We start from the raw sequence: 21211 nt of genomic DNA on the forward strand, positions 1-21211 counted from the left end.
GCTGATACAATCTCCTCTCAGCTAAGGTCAAAGGTTGAGGTTCAACTTATGCCTCTGGTATGACAGGCTGGTTTGTTCAAGCTAAGTAACAGTCAGCTTCAGCCCTTGCCCCAAACCCAAGCCAAGTTTAATGCATCATCACCAAGAGTTTAACTTCTAACATGTCATTTTTGGTTTAATGCATGTCCACACTTCCAGGCTCTCTCTGGGCAACCGCAGGATGTCAGGAGTGACAATGTTTTCATAATACTTCCAGGACATCCCTCAGATCTCATTTACACACACAGACATTGTGGGGTGGGGGAGGTCAACAAAATGTTCAATCAACAAAACTCTAGATAATTCTGGTCCATTATTCAGACACCTGGACTTTGCTTCAGTCTCAAACAGATCAAAAAAGCTGTTCCACTAACTCTGGATGGAGTAGATCAGAGGACCACATGGGTGCTCCTGCTCCTCCTCCTGCTTTTATGCCAGTTTTATATATTGCCATTTCATAGCCATCACCCGTATGGACAGAGACCCCAGTCCCCATTTCTCCAGTACGTCAGTACACGCTTTTCACGACCTCAGTGAGACCCTGGAGCAACCCACAAATTACTCTGAAGATCGACAGTTTTTTTCTTCTAGTTTCCTGGGCCAGGTGTGAGTTAATAGAGAACAAAAATAAGTGAACTGGGTTGACACAGGCACTATGGGAAATGTAATTAAATTGCAGATAAAGAGAATTATATTTTTACAGGGTAATATTTTAGAAAGCTTCTGTGCAGTAGGAGAAGAGGTTTATAGCAAATTCCTTCTCAAATAGCCCTCCTGCTTCTGACTAGTCTGTAGCTTCTATTTAAAAGCTTTTAATAAAATAACTCATTTTGATATTAGGCTTGAATCCCATCCAAAATTTAAAACCTCTCCAAGAAATACTTTAAAGCAATTTCCTCATGACCTGCTAACAGCAAACACACAAGCGGTGAACACGTGCAGCATTGGGAGTGTTGGCTGTCACTGGTCAGGGTGGAAGGGAATTTGCCAGCCTGTTCCCAGGATGTTAATCTTCACTCCACCTCTCCAGGGTCCTTTTACCCCCCCCATTTTAAATACCTCCCTGCCTATTCCGTGTGTTTTGTCCATTGATCATCATTCGAGTGCTTTTTACCCAAAAATTTCTGGACCAAACCCCTCCACCAATTTCACTTGGTCCCAGTTTCTGCCACCCAACTGCTAGATAAAATTGTGTGGCCTGAAGACATCTGTTCCTTCCAGTACGGCTGCCCTCACATATCCATCTGGACCAGGAAGGCAGCTCTGGCTGGTAGTTGTGTGGCTTTTGCCTCTCCAGATACAGGGAGAGGCATGCTCCTCCTGGGGCTGGCAGCTGACCACCCTTCTCAGTTTGGAGCTGGAAGATCAGAGGATGCCTACACTGACTAGCTGATTTGCTTGGCTGACAACTCCAGTGGGTTTGCCTTAAACAAACTCCTTCACCTTGACATTTAAGCAAACTTCTCCCTATCTTCTCACTCTTGCTCTGTTTCCTCGGGGGCCTGCTGCCGCTCTGGGATTCCATTATTTTATGCTTAACGAGCTGTCACGCCAAGCCTGCTGCTGTCACTTCCACTTCTCATTTCTGACTTCGTGGCCTTGTCATATTTACAGTGATCTGTGCCACAAGGGCTTTGAACTTCTTTGGCGTTGCGTTCGCTCTTACTTTGTGGCTTTTCCTAGTCCCGTGCCAGCATCTCTCTTTTCTAATACCATGCTGCAAAGAGCTTGTTCATGACTTGCTAGTCCGAGAGGTTTTTTCCCTAGCACCAAGAAAGTGCTGCTTCAGACTGCTGTGATGTTTGGCAGCTACATTCCCACAGCTGAAGTCATTCTTTGGTACGTTTTCATGAAATGCTGTTGCCTCTGTGATCTCTCTGGAAGATGCTCGGTAATGTAGGTTCTGTGACTGCAAAATGCCAATTACACAGGGCCGGCTGCCTCCCACAGTAGTTACTGCTTTGGGAATTCAGGTGACCTGCATGCTGCAAAGCCTGCCTTTGGCAAGCCTTCAGCCATGGTCCACTTCTGCTGTGACCCAAGGAACAACCACCCTTGATCTGGAATGACAATCCTAGCAAATCTCTCATGACACAAAGCGTGATTTGATCTCCTCCGACACATGGTGATTCAAAATTTATCTGGAATCCAGACTGGTACCTATATGGGCCCAACCCCAAGGTAATTCAAATTAGTAATTAATTTATCTCCAGAGCTTGCTGTTCTCCACCACTGTTTGCAATTAAAGCTGGAAGAAAATTGTTAGTAACTGACATCTGACATGCAATGCTGTGCTTACTGTGCCAGTAAGCTTGTTTGAGGGTCCAGGGGAAAACACACTTGGTCCAGCATGAGGTGACTGTCTTGGCAGGAGGGAATTATGACTGACATGAATAGCTTCCTAAACTGCAAAACAAGTAACAGACTTGTCTTGCTTGTGAAGAGAGCCAAGAGAACAGCTCCCCCTTCTAAAAAAGGAGCTCCAGTAGTATCAGGAAACATCCACAGATGTAGCTCAGAATGTTTTTAAGGGGTTAATTTTTCTATTCACTATAAACCTCAAATAATTTTCCGTATCAGCCCAGGCAAGCAGGAAATCCTGAAAGGTGAAACAAGGAGAGCTTGAGCTTCAGGGCTAGGCGAGGAAACCAAGCAGCTGATATAGTGGATGGGGGGTTTATAAAAGAAGCCACCTCTCGTGCTAACGAGGCAGGGCAGGAGACACCCACTGAGTTGAACTCCCCTTGAAAACAGAAGACTGCATTTAAAAATAAAAATGAACTACATAAAGTGTGATCCACGGTTCTGTCTTGGGCTTAGTTCAAGAGCATGGCAGCTATTTAAATTCTCTCTGTGCCAATGATAAGAGTGTCTCCTGGACATGTTTGCAGCTCTCGGGTGTTGCGATTGCTGCAGCAGAACAGATGCCTCCGCTGCGAGATGGCTCCTCGCCCCAGCCTGTGTGTTCCCGACCCCCTCCCCAATTCCTCCAGGCAGGTAGGATGCAAAACCAACATCTAAGCAACGTGGAAGGCTCCAGGCTGAGAGGGGCAGCGCATGAGACAGGAATCAAAGGGAAGAATTTCCCCTTTAAAGCACTTCATTACAATTTCATAATTGTTCTCTGAGGAAACATGCTCCTGTGCCCAGGAGCAGTTACACGTAAAGAAGCGTGTCGGTGCCCCGCGTGTGCATTGGAGAGGATGCTGTTAGTGCAGAGCAGGGAGGCAGAAGGGATTGGAGTTGACACAGAGCTGCTCTGTGCAGCCTTGGAGTCCTCCCAGCTTTCAGCATCGCTGCTGCTGTCAATATGGCAGCGTCTGTAATGCAGTTGGTGTGTATGGCTGGGAAGCCGAGACAGATCCACCCCAACAGACAAGAGCTCCACAAAGATCCCCTACCGCAGATGCTCCATCCCTTGTACATTTTGTCTGAGATCTGATGCTCAACATGGGCCAGGGAGTGAGGCTTGCTGACAGATGGGGTTAATTTTCTGCTGAGAGATCATTCAAGGTGCTTGCAAGCAGCCTGCATTTTGCGAGCTAAGCACTGCAAACTAGTCATTTATTGAACGTTAGAAATCAGCCCCGAGATCTCGCGGTTGCAGTCACAAATCCATTTGTGACGGACAAATTCTATGCTTCTTTGCTCTTATCGCTGCTATTTCAAAGACTGGGCTTACAGGGCATCCAGGTCTCACAGCAAGGATTTACTGGGGCTATTAACTGCTATACAGATACACAACATGGCACTAGGAGGTCATTCCCAGTACAGCAAAACACCTGAGCACGTGCTTAACTTTAAACATGTGAGCAGTTGAACGGATATTTGTACGATGAAATATAAACAGAGTTAACCACATGGGTGAGCTGGGATTTCTCTTTCATCTCTAGAGACTGCTGCTCTAGCCTTAATTAAAACATAAATGAAGTGAGTTAGATGGGCTCATCCTCTTTCTCCAGCAGACAGTCGTTCTTTCATAAAAAGATCTGCTGCATCCAGCACCGATCTCTCCTTGGGAGACCGACCTGCAATCATCGCCTGTGTCCTGCCAGTCTGGGTAGAGGTGCACACCGAGCTCTGCCAACGCCTGCACCAGCCAAGCCCTAAGGACTGGGCAACGTCTCCAGAGCTGCATGGAAGGACTGCAGGAGTCCTGCCAGTGCAGGCAGTGCCGCTTTGAAGGAGCCTGGGGCTGCAGGAAAAAGTCTCAGAGAAAGGCAGCACAACAGGACAGCAAAAGCACAGCCCTTTATGCAATGTGTACGCTCCCCAGATGCAGAAATGCAACTGCATTCCTCTGGGATCAGGCGCAGTGACAGCCACAGAGAGAAGATGCTAGCACGACGGGTCCGCACAACGGGTCCCTTGTATTTCTTAGCTCTGCCAAATTACCAGCTTATTCCCCCCACCCATCAAACACCAAAGAGATAGCCCTTGCCTCTGCAGGGATCCCCATGAGTTACAGCAGCCCCGCAGTCAGAGCTGCAGGGAAACGAGCCCCCTCAGGTTAGCCCCCAGTTCTTCCCCCAAAGAGTGCTCACGCTCCTGCCATCCGCAAGTTTTCGCTACAGCCTCTGCTCAATGCAGTTCTCCTGCCTCCAATACATTCTCCTTTTGCTACAATTAGTCTTATTTTTAACCAGCTCAGCCCCAGGTTCAGCCTGGGTGTTAGTCACAATGTCACAGATACCCAAATATTCAAAGGAAATACAATCCACCATTTTAAAATAACAAAATAACGAATGGGGGGGGGGAAATGAAAAGACGGTGAAGATCTCAGAGCTGCAGGCACCAGCACAGGCTGATGTTTTCTCCCAGCATCAAAGGCCCACTGCTAATCCCATTGAAACGGAGATCACCCCAGAACTAGTCCTGCCCCTGTTATCAGCCCAGCCAGGGCTGGGCTGGGGTTAACATAATAGGCTGTTCTCTTTCCCCACCTGCTAATTAGAAGCGGTGTCTGTGTCCCTTTGACCATTCCTCAGACGCCACAGGAAGATTAATGCACCGGGAGAAGTGCTACCATGACATTAATAGGGGTGACATCTGAGCAGCACCCCTCCCCACCCGCTTTGCCTGCAGAGCCATCCTTCCCCACAGAAAACTGGGGCAGGAGCAAGTAAAAATCCCTCCCCTAGGGCCTCGTAACCAAGCGCAGGACCACAGGGCTTTTCATCACCCACCAAGGCTCTCCTAGCTCTTACCTGTCTTGCAGCTAGCAGCAGGGTGGTGGCTACGTGGCTTTTGGTGCTTGATGGACATGGCTGGTTGGGACCCTGAGGAACAGTGTCTGCAGACTCCCGGTGCATCGGGGAGGGTGAAGGACCCAGCCCGGCCACAGTTATCTCTGGAAGAGCAGCAGCACTCTGCCACTTTTCCTGGCTCCTTAGCCCTGCATCTTGTGAAAAGAACAAGAGCCGGTGGAAGGAGGGGGGTTATGAAAGAGAGGGAAGGGGGAGAAGGGAGAGAGAAAGCGCGCGCTCTCGCAGATGCACACACGCAGAGCAGACAGAGGTTTGTATAGGATGGCACTGCCTGACTTGCTCTCATTATTGCCGCAGGCTGGCTGCTGCCCGTGGAGAACTCGCCAGCATCCGCTGCTGGCCGAGGGCACTGTGGGGAAAAGGGACACGGAAGACATTAGGACCTCGTGGACCATCAGAGCAAGGAAAACTGCCACCTGGGCACCGGGGGCTTTGTTGTCTTTCTTTGCTTTTACCTGGGAGGGGAAGGGCCATACTAGAGTGCAGGAAGGGATTGTGGTGATAGTTCAGCTTTTCCTTAACAACTCCTTCTCTCCTTTGAACATTAAAAAAAAAAAATCCCCAACCTCAGTCCTCCTCAGCTGCGCTGAGGGATGGCATAGGGCTAGCCTGACCCAGAGCTTTTAAAGATAGCATTGCATCAAAACAGACAGAACACAGGTTACACACACCCAAAACACCAGCATCATTTAAAGCTCAGCCTCCCCCTCTCATTCCCATTATCTGGTCGTGCCGATACCGGTCCAAAGGTACGGCAGGGCTTTGGAGGGTGTGGAAAGGACTCCAGCCATAACTCTGCCCATTTGCATGTTGCACAGAAAGCTGTGTGCAGAGCTGCCTGCAGTCCCTGACACTCTGCTACAATGACAGACCCAAAATGCCAGGGATTCAGAGATCTAGCCATTATCCTCCCCAAAGGGCCACCAATTCCTTGCTCCCCAGATTTTTACAATGTGCTTTTCTAAAGCATCACATGCTTAGAAGCACGTGCCTCTTTGGAAGGAAGCGAGAGCTTTGTGCCTAATGCCTTTTTCAGCTTTTTGAAAGATCCCACACCTCTTCCCCACTTCTGCCCTAGTGGCTTACCACTCAGAAGGGCTGGGTCTCACCTGGGGTGCTCAGTTTGGTCAGAAGGATTAAAATGAAAGCAAAGTCAGACCCTTAAGGTATCATACTCTCCCCTGAAATCCCCAGTCACCCATTTACCGCAGCTCCCTATTCTAAGGTTTCCCACTGGTGATTTCAGAGACACATAGATATCTAGCCACAGGGCTGCTGTTAATAAAAATCAATGGCTGTGATGCACTGAATTACAAGTACAGAAAGTCTCCAAGTCAATACCCTCCACAGCAGTTAACCTGAGAGTACACCACGTTGCCAGGTCCGTCTCTATCTCTAAACGAGTATCTTCAATAATACACCTTCAAGACTCACCTGAGATCGCACGCACACGTCTACAGCAGAGCAGGATAGGACCCAGTCAAAATCCGGCACCCCAACCGCCTGCCTGCTCAGCTGGCCTCAGGACGTTGGTGCCCAGCTCCAGGAAACATCTCCCTCACGGGTCACTCTGCCAGGAGCTGTCAGAACATATGTCAAGTCACAGCATGCCATCAGCCCTGGAACAGAAAAGGTCTCACTGTGGATCCATAGCTACGGATGCTTCTCTGACCGTAGCAGCAGATACATTGGCCCAGGGGATGATCATTTGAGGACCTACAACAAGGTATCCTTATTTCCCCCCGCAACAGGAGTAAGAAGCTGAGATTTGATGCTATGTCAAGATCCTGACCATTCCCCCACCATAGAGAGACCCCAGCAGCACTGGGGAGCTGGATCCCTTTAGGCTACTGAAGTAGGGAGTAATATCACGGCAAGGGGCGAGGTGGGGGGCACAGGCATCTGTTTCCCAGCCCTGTGCATCTGTATCACTTATATCACCAATAAAGCAGCTTGGAGTCTCAGTGGATGCACATCAGCTTTCTTACACCCCAGGGCTGAGAGATTTCCAAGTGACATCCATTCTCTATAGGGCTGTTTTTAAGGCAGATATACTGCAGTGCAATCTCCCAGTACATTCAGGGAGGCAGGGGGTGAACCACCTTTGGGGAAAATAATACCCACATCTGTGTTTTCTGGGGAGTGAGGAGCCATCTGCTCTGTGCCCCAAAGCATGCAGCCAACCTTCTAGTCTCCAGGGCGCCGTGCAGCCTGCCAGGGAGGCAGACCCTCCGGCATCCTCGCAGCCACACGGCTGGGGTTCAACTTTCCCAGCGGGAAAGGACAAGGCACCTCGGATTTGCAATGCAGTGTCCAGGACTTCGCAGGGTCATGCCACTCGCAAGGGGACACCATCAGTGCCACTGTTCGTCACCACTGTGAAGGCTTTATATGGGCAGGGACAGCTTCCTCCCGGGTGAGCCAGGATTTCCAGCTGCATGTGAAAAATCAGAGGGTTTGTTTTGTATGTATGCGAAAGCCTAAACTTAGCGAGCAAGATTTTAATTTGTGAGGGGAAAATAGGCCATATTTATGTAACTGGGAAAAGCTGCAGTGAAGGCTACGGATCCAATGGGAGAGGAGTGTATGTTCAGGGCTGACGACAAACACTGCTATTCACTCAGCTTTGTCGAGAGCTCCAGCAACTGCATATTCATTGCCCTACACCCCAGAGAACGGGCTTTGAGGCTTTCCAGGCTAAGAATAGAGGTCTTGTTGTGTTTGCTGCTCTGCAGCCCAGGTTTTTTCTGGGATTAGAGGCACCGGGGTGTGGAAGCCTGGCTGAAGGAGCACTGCAAACAGCAGCATCTATACACGCCTGTGAGCAGTGCAGGGCTCTTGGCTCAGCAGGGGTGGAGCGCGCTGGATAAAGGGTGAATTCATTCACAGCCACGCAGGATGGCATTAGTGCTGGCCCTTTGCTCACAGAGACATCCCCCGTGGTGGATGGGGCACTGACAAAACACGACTCCCTTGTGCATAAACAAAACCCAAGCATCTTTCAAAGCAGGCAGCCGGGGCAGTGCCATTACTGAAATTAGCAGCTCGTCCTGGCTGTGAAGTCTGATGGCTTGGATCCACCTCAGAACCCTGGTCCCTGCAGGGGCAGGAAGCTTAAGCGGCAGTCCGCCTGCCCGTGACATTTCTCTCCCCTTCCCTCACACACACATATTCTGCCCTACTTAAACCAGGTCACGAATCTAGCAATACCCAGCCTGGGAAATATAGATCCCAGAGCTAGTCACTTAGGTGTTTTTCAGATGTCCCACACCTTAAGAGGTCTTTTAGCTCCAGATACCATGTGGCAGCGCTGGCACTGGTGGGCAACAGTACGATACTGCTACTCGTCTGGCTTTGAATTTGTCACCCTGGGAAAGCCCCTTATTGGCTAAACCGGGCTTATAAATGGCAGAAAACGCAAATTCACTCCCATGGGGAAACCAAGAGAAAAAGCACTGAATTGTGGATGCTTGTGTAGCCTCTGGTTCCACTAGTCCCCAATCCTGGGGCCATGTTCCTGGACACCTATCTGAAAGTAGTGGGGGATGAGACTTCCAGAAAGGACGGTGATCCAGAGCTTTGAACGTCTGTAAGTAGAGTCCAAGCCAGGGTCAGTACTGAACAAAGGCATCGACTGCAGATGGCCGTATCGTAACTTCTGTGTGACCGAAGTCCAGTCTGGGAGGTAAGGGAGACCACCACATCACAGGGGACCAACAGACCGCAGGCTACAACTGGTATCAAGTGTTGTTTTCAAATAAATAGAGACAGAAATGAGTTCTTTGAAACATAGAAGGAAAAGCTCTGCAAAACAGATTAATCTCCTGAGGGAAAGCATAGTCTCTGGAAAAGATCTTTCTTGCTAAAACATCAAGTAACAGAGAATTCTTTTGGAAAGGACTCTTCAGATAACCTCTCTCTCTCTCCCCTAAAGAAAATGACCCTGGGAGCAAGATTCTTGGTAAAGCGTTTCTGGAGAAAAAAAGAGTTTTAAAAACCCCTGCTATTAATTCTGCATTTACCCTTGCTGCAGCAGCAACACACAGAGCTCAGAGGTGAGCCATCACCTTCCAATGCTCCTTCCTAATCGCAACGGAGAAGGATATAACAATGTTCCTGCTGCTCTCTCATTTCCTTCGGCTGTAGCTCACCGCTTGCTCAAACTAACCCGCTGTGAGCAGCAACTCTGCAAAATGTGTTTTGGAGTCGTATTCTGGCTTTGTGGTGCACAACAACAGGGGACTTCCCATCTGTTGCTGTTTGTTTAGGCCTTGCATTGCTGAACTAACATCTGGGGAAACTACTGAGCCTCTAGTTAAAGAGTGGTGCACTTGGAGAGGAGACGTGCGTGTCTTTACCCTCTATGAGGATGGTGTGACCCAAGTACCATTTGGCAAAGAACAAGAGGCCCAAGAACTAAGTCATCCCTCTCCACTGCCCAAACTGTTGCATTTAGATGCTCTCATGACATTGGCCAAGATACATAAACACAGTCCAGCCATTTTGACCCTGAGAACTGGCTTGCATGCCTGGAAAATCACCTGCCAGCTCTGACTAAGCACCTGCAGGTTAATTTGTCTTTCAGATTTCTATCACTGCAGCCCAGCAAAACCTGGAGCCACGCTGTGAGGCAGCAGAAAGTCCCTTCTAAGTAGCCATGAATTGGAAAGGTCTGTCCCCTAGGAAGGCAGGCAAGGCAGCCCCCAGAATCAATACCCCCAGCCCCAGTGGTGAGATGGGGCTGGATCTAGTGCTTAAGGTTGGCTCTTACCCTACTCCTTCCCTGCCAGCCTAACCCATCACTTGCCTGACGTCAACACTGCTACCTGCTTAGCCTTCGCCGACACTGCCTCCAAGACTGGGTATAGTGTAATCCTCTCTCTGTAACCTTCCGCCTCCTCTCCAAGGGGTTCAAGGGTGTCCAAGGGCCCAACGCCTAACTTCAATGCAGCCCAGCTCCCTAAAATAGGCAGAAGAAATTGCCAAGATGTGGAAAAAAGGTATAAAAACAGAGCTATGCAAGGTTAAGACAAAGTTACGGGACTGTTGCAGCAGGAAAAGTCAGTAGCTCCAAGATTCAAGATGAAAAACATCAATATTGAAAATTCTGTAGGAAATAATTATGGAGGCAGAAGACAGCAACTGAACACCATTAAGGATCTGCTGCAGGGAGCATTGGAGGCCAACCCTTCCACTCCTGGCAATGACTACGGGGCCAGCAAAGACTCTTTGGATGCCTTCGGAGACCAGAGTGGAAGCGTACTAACACCTGGTCTAGCAGCTTGTATTAACTCTTAGACTTGCAGCTGGTTAAAACTTACCCGCCCTCACGGTGCACTAAAGCCATAAAGCTGTATTTATTAGCCAAGTTGTGCATATCCTGCTTGTAGCCTCCTTATGCATGACTAAAGATGTCCAAACAAGGCGACTCATAGAGAGAGGGTTATATTTCAGGATTTTCCATCTACCACATCTGCCTTTGCAAAGACACTGTCTGACTGACAGCAGGCAGATGAGATGTCCCCGAGTCCCCACACCTGCATGGGCAAGTGAGGTTGATCCAGACCCAGATGATCCTGAGCTCAAACTGCCTACAGTGTGGATGCAAGTTCCAGGAGTCTCATGGACTTCAGGCAGCACCCAGAATCTGCAACGATGTAAATAGCCCCTCTGCTCTTAAAAAAGTACAGTATTGGGAACATGATCATCTGCTAGGTCTGTAGGGTTAAATCTGAGAGAAATATGCAATGAGATTAAGTAAAAAATACAAGAATAGACCTTCACAACTACCTGAATATCAGTATCTCTCCCTCCTGGAAAACATCCAACACCTACTAAACAAGACGGAGTGGTCAAATGTAGAACTAACTGCCAAAGCACACCAGCACGACAGGTCAACTCTGCATGGGCCAGGAATCAAGATTTAGGACAGCACCACCTGCAACACCAAAAAGAGAACCCAATTTGTTCACCCAGTCAACTCTCACACCAGTCTCTGCCTTCCCTGCTCGCAGGCAGGAGGAAACAGCTTTTCTGTATCAAAGAGAATCATTCGACACCCAAGTCACGAGGCAGCAAGCGAACAGCACTGCTCTTTGCTGGTCTGGAAGCACAGACTAGGAATTACGGCAGCATGCAGGTTCCCTTCAAGGGCACAGCTCCAAACCCCAAATCAGGTTTTGTAGCTGAAACCACACCACACCGAGCAGAACGAAGAGAGAGCGACACGTGTTTTGCTGTCTGCATTACTGTTTGCACCCCAGCATGGTATTTGCTTTTTCACAATAGGAAAAGTTTGTTGACTCGTGTTTAGCTTGTGACCCAGTGTAAACACCAGCAGTTTCTGCTGTCAGAACAGCCAGTCGTCTGCTGCTGTCTACAGAGCTGGTTTTTTCTGCTAAAAACAGCAACTTGCATTTATCTGTATTGCATGGCATCCTAGTTTTTCCATGACCATTTCTCCGTTTGTCAAGGTTTGAATCCCACCTGTATCCCTCTCCTAAGAGCCTACAGGATCTCCCAGCTACCAAATTTGTACTAGTTTATTAGTAAATATATGAAACTACATTTTCTATTCACCATCCAAAATTGAAAGAAATGTTCCTGGGACAAGCACCTGAAAATACACATTTAAATGTTTTTTTCCCTGGGTAGCATCATCTAACCATTTTTTACCCAGTTTCATCTAGAGTCACATTAGGTATGACATGGTTTAGTGGTGGACTTGGCAGTGTTAGGTTAACAGTTGGACTCAATCCTAAAGGTCTTTCCCAACCTAGTGATTCTATGGTTCTACGACTATGCCAAAAAAATTTGGTATATTGTCACATACTGCCTCTCCCCTAGCAATAAGACGATTTAATCTTTTCATAGGATGATATTACTTTGGTTTGAAATGACTTTTCTCCCAAAAAACCACATGGTTTACTTGTCCAACATCTTCCAGACTGCTTTTGTTTCAGATTTTTTTCTCCTGTAAATGAAAATTAAACTGATCTGTAATTACCCAGGTCCTCTTTTTGTTAATTCTAGGAGACAAGTACTGCACAACTTTTACAGCAGTCAGGTGCCTCGCCTATCAACCGTCATTTGTCAAAAATCACTACAAATTATTCCGAAATAACTTCAGCTAACTTTTTAATAAGATTCCTGGTACCCACACAGCTTGAGACCACCTGATTTCCCAAGAGCCCTCTTTAATGTATTTTTTTCCTCTATTCTAAGCAGAGATCTCACTATTTGTTATTATCACCGGCAGTGCTAGTCAGCACTTATTTCTCTTGAACTTTTCAACAGTGACTAGCATGAAAAAATAAAGCATTAAACATTTTGGCCTTCTTGACATTTTTTCAACAGGTCTTTCTGTTCCCATGATTATCCCACATGTACATTAATAGTATGAAGAGGACCAAGGAAAGTGTTGACCTGCTTATTTGTTGTGCTTACCAGCACTACTGAAAGGAAGGGTTGTCAGAGTCATAACAAGTATTTCTTACATTAACGGATCGTGATGAAGCAAAAAGCATTTGTCCTGCAGGCTTAGAGGTATAAACTAATCCCACGCTTACAAAGGGAGAATTGCAGTTATTAATTTAGTAGCAGCACTTTAGGTCGCTGTCACCAAAGGCTCGTTCCCTTTGCTCAAGAGGCAAGCTCCGACTTAGGCAACTTGGAAGAAGCCAAGCTGTAATACTGAAACAGAAACCTGGAATAAAAAAAAAAAATTAAGTCTCATTTGGCCATGCAGCACAGTCCAACACACCACCTACCAAATATTACATTAAATGTTATAAACGACAAATGCCAACAGTTAAGTGGTAACCATTTGTATAGTCTCAGAATGGCCTGAAGATAGATTTGGATAAGCTCATGGAGTTGCCAGGAGGCATTGCCTCCTGAAGTCTCTGCCTGTGCCTGCAACAGGGACCACAGTGACTAAGGGAATCGGAGGGAGTTATCCACAGACAGAGAAGAAATTTGAAACATTAGCATGAGCACTCCTAGCTCCAGGGAGGGCAAAAAAGAACCAAAGACAAACCTACAGCAGTTCAAAAGCAAGGTCAAGTGAAACGCAAGAGCTGCCAAAGAGGTCATAAAAATATTAAGCTCAATTAGAAACATCCTACTGTTCAGCAGCATCATGTTCAAGTCCTGACTTTTGAAAGCAAGACAAGTTAAGCAACTCACTCTCCTGACCACCCTCATTGTTTCTTCTTTTATGACACCGGGGTGGACACAGCCTTCAGCAGACTTTGGTGAGACTTCTCATTCTTGATTTTCCTTATCCTCCAGGTATACTTAATAAATAAATAAACCAACTTTCATGTTAAATGCCATTTTCTGTTTATAAATTTTTTAAAACGCATAAAAATTTCTAGAACTGCACATTATGTGATGTCTGTTCTCCATAAGAAGATGTATAGTATCACAGAAGATATAAACACACGCTGTACACCTCCAGCTTTTAGTTCATACTACTGTGAAAGGCTAAGGAAAAAAAAATGGCATTCCACTTTATGATTTCAAAGGGAAGAGTAATCCCTAGGAAAATGCACAAAAATCTGTGTCACTGGCTATTTAAGGAACAGCTTCAGTATTTCCTACTGTTGCATGATAGATTCTGATTATTTTGATAGTTTCCAGTATTTTTAAATCTTTCTAAGCAGGAGCCACAAGATGGCAGCATGAATTAACTGCACATTGTTTTACTTCAAGTCAGCTCAAGCAGTCCTCATTCCTATATTCCCCAAACTTCAGTCGCTTATTCCTATTCCTCACCTGTGCTGCAGCAGCTGTTTATGAGGCCATGCAGTCCTAGTTGAAATAATGAAGTGCTGCTCATCAGGCATCCCTCAAACGCTTTGATCGGCACTGCCAAGGAAGCAGTGAGGAGCAGAAAGGGGGGGATGGAAATGACCTTGACAAGAAGAAAAAGGTCTGCAGGCTCACAACTTAGATTTAAACAGAAGGTTGTTCAGGTAGCATTAACAAAACGATAAACTCGCAGAAATTGCCTTTCAGAAAGTATCATTCCAGCTGAATGTCATCCTGACCACAAAGTACCTCCTTCTATATAAATTTAGTCAGCATAGTTATTTAACTGGTGACTCTGTATTTAATGGGTGTTTATATTCATTACTATTTATCTCATCTTCCACAAATTAAATTAGTAACAGCATGTCAGACATTTTCTTCATGTGGCTCCTGCAACTGCATTAAAACCAGCAAGCTATCTCCGAAGGCAGTTGTGGGTAGAGCTTGGTTCTGTGTATTTCTGTGGCAGCTGTGCTAAAATCATGCTCCTCCCATTAAAAGAATCATTTCCCACCCACCCCCTCAAACATTTGCCAGGGATTTGCTGGATCTGTCTTTAGTTATACAGCATTAACAGTGAAAATATGAAATGAAAATTCATGGCTTTATATGCTTTTACTTTAAATTCTATTTAAAGCATTCTTGGGATTTTTACAAGACATCCTAAACAGCCAAATCAAGCTCTTGCCTTCCATAACTGCTTTTTTAAACTTTTACTATGAATATGACATAGTACTTTTTATTTAAACTCCTGCATTTTTTCTTTGTAAAGAAGCATGGGAGGTTAGAGACGAGTTAGCTTTCTATGTGAGCTGTTAGAGTATTCCTATGATGCTTCCTCTGGGACAATACCCTGTGTAACCTCGAGCTGGCCAGCCTGTCATCCACCCACCTCTCCTATTTGTTCTCCAGTATGTTTGTACAGAGCTGCGAAGAAAAAAAAAAAAAAAAAAAAAAAAGGTATTCTACAGTTACCAGGGGCTGTATCACTCACGAGAAATATCACACCCATTTTGCTCTGGACACTGTTGTTTTGCCACTCAAAGTGAAATGATGCTGTTTGAAAGGATCAGAGTCACTCAGTACCACCCTACTCAAAGCCCTGGCACTGTAATTGCTGTCAAATTAGTTCCGTTCATGCTACAAGAAAAATAACATTTAAGGCTTTTCTTTTACAGAACCGTACTAGACATCTTTTTCATTATACACAAAAAAAGATCTAATGACAAGAAAAACTGAATAGATGACAAATGAGGAGCCTGCATTTCAAGGGACACCATCAAAGAGCCGAAGCCTTCAACCACAATTCTCTTCAAATTGCAAAGCAAACAAGTAAAATTCTCAGGACTGAGAGTGTTTTAAATCTATCACTCTCCAAATAGAGGATAATATAAAAAAATCCAACAGTACACTGTGATTGTTGTTCCAGAGAAAACTGCCACTGTACATGCCCCTTGTACTAACTGTTCCCAGAAATGTTTTTATATCATTCACTTCGGTATACACCTGCTACTTGGGAAAGTGCAAAGAGTTGCCAAAGCTTGCTGCTTTCTTTTTCAGGTACTTTGTAATCTTTCTGATAGTATTTTAAAAAAATATAAATTAACTGAAGTACATGGTTAATACTAGGTTTTGTACCAAAAAAATTATCTAGTACCTTTAGGCAGTACAGAGCAGAAAATGAAGGTTGATAAATACAAACAGTAACATATGGGGGAAAAAAAGACTCCAAACAGCCTACAACAGCATCAACTTTTGGCCACTTCAGCTGTCGATGGGTGTACGGAAAGTCACCACTGGTTGCACAGGAGGTATGCAGCGATTTCCACAGAAGGCAGGTGAAATCGCCTAAAACTGTAGAGCTTAAAATTGAGGTGATTGAAGGAGAGAGGATATTAATTCATGAAGTGATGAGCGGAGTGGAAAACACAGAAGAAATTTGAGTATTCATTCCTTCTAATAACCTACATGGGAAGGTACCTCGTGAAATGATCAGATGAGAGATTTAAACTAAGGAAGAGGAAGTATTTTTTAGAGTAACACATAATTTAACAGAACTCATGGCTACAGAAATATAAATATATTTAAAATACGACCAAATTAATGGGAGAACTGTCCATAATGCTTTTCTTCAACTCTACTTTAGCATTACAGTAAACACAAACACTAATAAAACATAACAAGAAAGCTGGAGCCTGATGGATTATTAGAGGCAAATGTGACCAATCCATCTGAATATATCTGTCACAGAGCTCTGTTTGCTGTAAAATTGTGGCTGGCACAGCTGGTGACTGCATGTAATCAACATTTTTTAATTATATAAAACAATGCTTTGAAAAAAACCAACAAACTAGAATAGAAGCCTAAAATAAGAGCCCAAACATTTAGAGGTGAAGTCACGTGAAGCTTACACGGGGGATTTCCATCTGGTACCATTTAGGTGGCTGTCAGTTGTCTATGCCTTTTCTGCTTTTGTTAACACATGGGCCAAACAGTGTACCAAGCATCCTCATGAGATGGCTGATTACATACACTGACAACAGCAAGCAAGTGTGGTCAAAACAAATCATCGTGCAAGCAACTGAAGGTATAAAGCAGGGAAAAAATAAAAACCCTTGCATTTGAGAGCGTAAGCTCTCCTTATCCTTCTGCTCTTACCATTATGGACTTTTTCTGAGGCTGCCTGTATTCACCAGATGCTAGACATCAGTGCAGCATCATGAGATGCCATACCTGCTCCATTCCTCCCTGTGAAATACAGAGCAGCAGAGTCATGCCTTCCTGGGCTTGGAGATTTGCCACACGCATGTACAAAGCACTACCTCCTGCTCGTGTGCAGCAGCACTGGGTCTAGCATACAATCTAGCACTAGGAGTAGCTTTGTGCACCCAAGTAATGTCCTCTGGCTTCCACTGCACTGAGTGTCCTTTCATCAGGTCTGAGCTAAGGTCCCCACGCTCTCCAAGACAGAAGAAAACTATACACAAATGTCCTTCTGTCAGACTCAGGCTACAGGAGAGTGACGGTACAGAGCAGTAGTTCCCCCCTTTTCCCCTTGGGGTTAAATAGTGGGTGCAAATCCAGCTGCAAACAGCTGAAACCATTCTTTGAAAATTTCTGCTGAGTTGTTACAAATTATAGTATTTTTGTATAGCAGTGGTCTGTTTTCAACAGAACTGGGAATTAATCAGAACCCTCAACCTCTGGGTATCTGCAACATGGGATTACACAAAGCTGCTGTGTAGTTATACTGTAATTTAGCTAACTCGAGAGAGAGAGAGATACCAGCACAATACAGGATTAAACTCTAGCCTGAATTCTGAAAACAGTTCCTGTCTTTATGGCATTTTGCACAAAACTCTTGCAGCCAAACTCACCCAAGCCATCTGGGATGGCTGAAATCAAACGCTGCAATCTCTCCCCAGCTTGGCCCAACCTGAAATATTCTGGATAGGCTTGGAAACTTTTCAGAAAAAAAAAAAAAAAAAAAACACCACACACTGGCTGCTGAGAATCCCACCAGCATGCTACACTCCTGTTCTGGAAGGGGAAAAAAATACTGAAACACTCAAGAAACTTATCTCTGATGTTACGAAAGGGTGGTATAAACTTACTAGAGGGTTGTTCCAGTCAAATCTATTGAAACATGCACAGAGCCAGTTCCCCTACAGGTGGGGAATAAACCGTCTCTCCATTTTATCAGTGTTTTGTTCAGATCTAACAGAAGAAAATCAGCAAGCTGGCAGGATTAAAGGAGTACAGAGGCCTTACATACAACTCTGGCTCCTGCAAGAGCATTCCTTCCACAATCCTATCACCCACCTTAACGTTCACATCCCACATATGCTAGTCATTAAGTTCTCTGGAGTTGAGAAGACCATGTCAGCGAACACATTCAGCCATCACAAGCTGATCCATACCAGCAAAGACCCAAAACAAATCCTCAGGCAGCACCTGTGTCCAGCCAGTGACTCTATTCCCAACAAAGCAAACTGCTCCGGGTACAGGACCCAGAGGCTGGGCAATTCTCTTGTCCGTCGTATATACACACACATTGAAAAGAGGTTGAAGAAGGAGCAGAGGAGTCACAATGACATGTGGAAATCAGTGCAGGAATCTGGAGATAGTAACGATATGGGTTTTGTTACTAATTTTATGCGCATACATACTGCAGCACGGGAAGCTGCTCTGTGTGCCAGGGGGCATTTCTGGTAACAGCTGACAGTCTCATTAGTACCTCCAACATGGGGGAGTCTGCGTATACTAATTGTATTACTGCTTGCTCTTTGGACAAAAAGGAATAGTACAAAGGCACCCTCGAGGACTTTGGACTTTCAGTAAGCTGATGAGCAGATTTACACTGCTCGTTTGGCTTGGGCCTGGGGACTTGTGCTGCATGAGGAATGGGAAAAAAAAAAAAACTGAGCCAAACCACACAGCCATACAGATTCACCAACTTTTTCTTACACACCACACCTCTAATGAAAGATTACTTAAAGATTAACTCTTAACAGAGGAGTCCAGGACTTTGCATCTTCTAGCATAGCTGACATAGCAACATTTCTCCATAGATTTGTCTCATACAGGAAAAAAAAAGGAGGGTAGAAGCAACAAGGGCTCCATGAAAGCTTGCAGTTTGTGGTTATGCTGTAGCTTATTTTCAGCAGGTGTTTCTGATGGACATCATGCTGAGCTGAAGTAGTGGTTTTAACATCTATTTTCAGGATCGCAGGCCAGCAGCTTTTCGCCAGCAAACGAGATATTGGTCTGTAATATGACCGCCCCTTACTTCCATGTAGTTCTTTGTAATGTCTGTCTACTCTTGCTTCTACCAAAATACGCAGCTAAGAATGCCAACTAGACTGTGGTTTAAAAGTGACTTTCTGTAGAACAAGGCTTCCACAAGCCCAAGTGAAACCTTACACAATGCTCTATAAAAACCAAAACAATTAATGTCTTCTCTGTGGCAACATTCACACAACCACTGGCAAATTCACACAGTTGTATTGTAAGCCACCTTCATTCACAAATCCAAGCACAGATGGCTTGCATAAGTTTGGGATACATCTTTTCCACTGACCTAATTGTGGCAGGGCTGCAGCAGCTCAGATGACATGTTTTGTTGCATTTTTTTCACTGTAGCTAATCGTAGTTGTGTCACATACTTACAACTGCAGTGAGTCCTTAATACAGTAGCGGGTAAACAAACATCACACAAAACAGTCTGCACAAGAGAGGGATGTGTATGCCTCGGAGACAGCTTGCTCACAGGTTTTAACAAGCACTCTCAAAAAGAACGTTCCAGGCAGTGTTACATTTCTGCCTGTTCTCTTAGAGCATCAGTTACCCTTTGAACGCTTGGTAATAATCCTAACTTAAAGAACTGGGTCTCTTCAGATGTAAACAGCATTTGCCTTTGCAAACAGTCACTAAACAAATGATACAGTACCCCTTATTTCACAACCAAAAAAAAAAAAAGTTCAGCACATTATGTTTACAGTTACTAAAAATAATAGTTTGGGAGGAGAACTTTTCAGAATAACTGTTATTTTCTGTGATTCCATGTCCTCAAACAAGCCTCTGACATCTGTGCTTTAGGACCACAGATGATCCTCAAGCAAATTCCATGCAAATCTTAATCTCACTACCAGTAAAGAAACTAAGTAACAAAATATACCATCCTCTAAAAAAGCAGAATATAATACATAGCCTTGTAGTGGCTGTATTCCGTATCACCACTTACAAGTTAAGGGAACAAAAGTATCTGGTATAACTCTCACAAGGTGACTCTCCTCCCCGCAAAAACAACAACAACAAAACTTAAAAAATTGTTTTTAACGTGTATCTGCTTAGGGATCCAATTTTCAGCTCAGCTTCTCTCTGAAAACTGATCCTCACTCCATTACTGACAGCTTCTACTTGGGGGGGAGGGGAAGTAAAACAAAGTGAATTAATTTCAAAATAAGAATGAATAGCTCATACAAGGAAAAAATTAAGGAATTCACAGTGTTTCGCTAGAATGAACATGAATACAAATCCAGGATTGTGTTGTTTTTCTTTTGTTTTAAAATAGTATTGAACCATGCTCCAAGACTGACGATAGCAATCAACATGAAATAAGAAAGGATTTAAGTTCTCTTTTACACACATAACTCCATCATCTTATAACCTGCAAAGCAGCAGCAAATCAGCTCTACTGTTACTCATCTACAGATGGTACTTTCAGCCTGTATAAAGTACTCAAAAAAAACAACCTTAAGGAGAAGAGCCACCTCCCTTACTGTTTCTTATCAACAGGACAGCCCAGTATTTTAAAAAAAACCAACAATCTGCACCACCATGTAATGTTATCCCACAGTGTGGAGACTGAATTAGCTGATAACCCTTGGACACAGTAGCTCTCCCTTTTCTTCCTCTGCACCATCTTCCTAGCTTATTCAGGTAATTTCTTCCTTCTCTTTTCCTCAGCTTCTGCACCTTCCTCCTTTCCTCCCACCAATTCTCTGCTTTCTCCAACCTAAACACAGAGTTACGAACACCTACTGGAGTGCCTCTGCAGAGGGCTTGCTATACGCTACAAGAGCGGAGCCAAGTGGCTTGGTCTGGTAGGATGCTGCTAGAGCCCACACTCTACTCAGTACAGAGTCGCCCCTGCACTGTGGCTGTTCTGGTGTGGGACAGGGATGAACAGTTACTTGCGAGGAACTTGCTGCTGCATCACTCACCACTGTAGCAGCAGGTTTGCAGGACCAAGCAGAATTCACAGACCGGCAACCCTGCTATGCTGTCACAGATTTCTTGTCATCTCCTGGAGGGATCAGGGGTCATAAAGAAGAACTGGTGGCTCTTTCTTCTTGTAGAAAGCCCAAAGCCAAGCTCAATCAAAACTACGTTGCCAGATAAACTTTATTTACAAACATACAAACCTCAGAATTGGCGTGCTGAAAAGCAGTAGGACCACAGGCCCCAAAGACAGATCATCTCCTGTTTGAGAAGTATTACGAGGACAACTGTTCCTAATGATAAAAACACTTCTCCCAGTCTTTGACGAGAGAACACAGCTGAATACGAACTCCCTGTGATAAGTTCTA

The sequence above is a fragment of the Fulmarus glacialis genome, unplaced genomic scaffold, assembly GCF_000690835.1.
Source record: "Fulmarus glacialis isolate BGI_N327 unplaced genomic scaffold, ASM69083v1 scaffold1807, whole genome shotgun sequence".
Classification (NCBI taxonomy): domain Eukaryota; kingdom Metazoa; phylum Chordata; class Aves; order Procellariiformes; family Procellariidae; genus Fulmarus; species Fulmarus glacialis.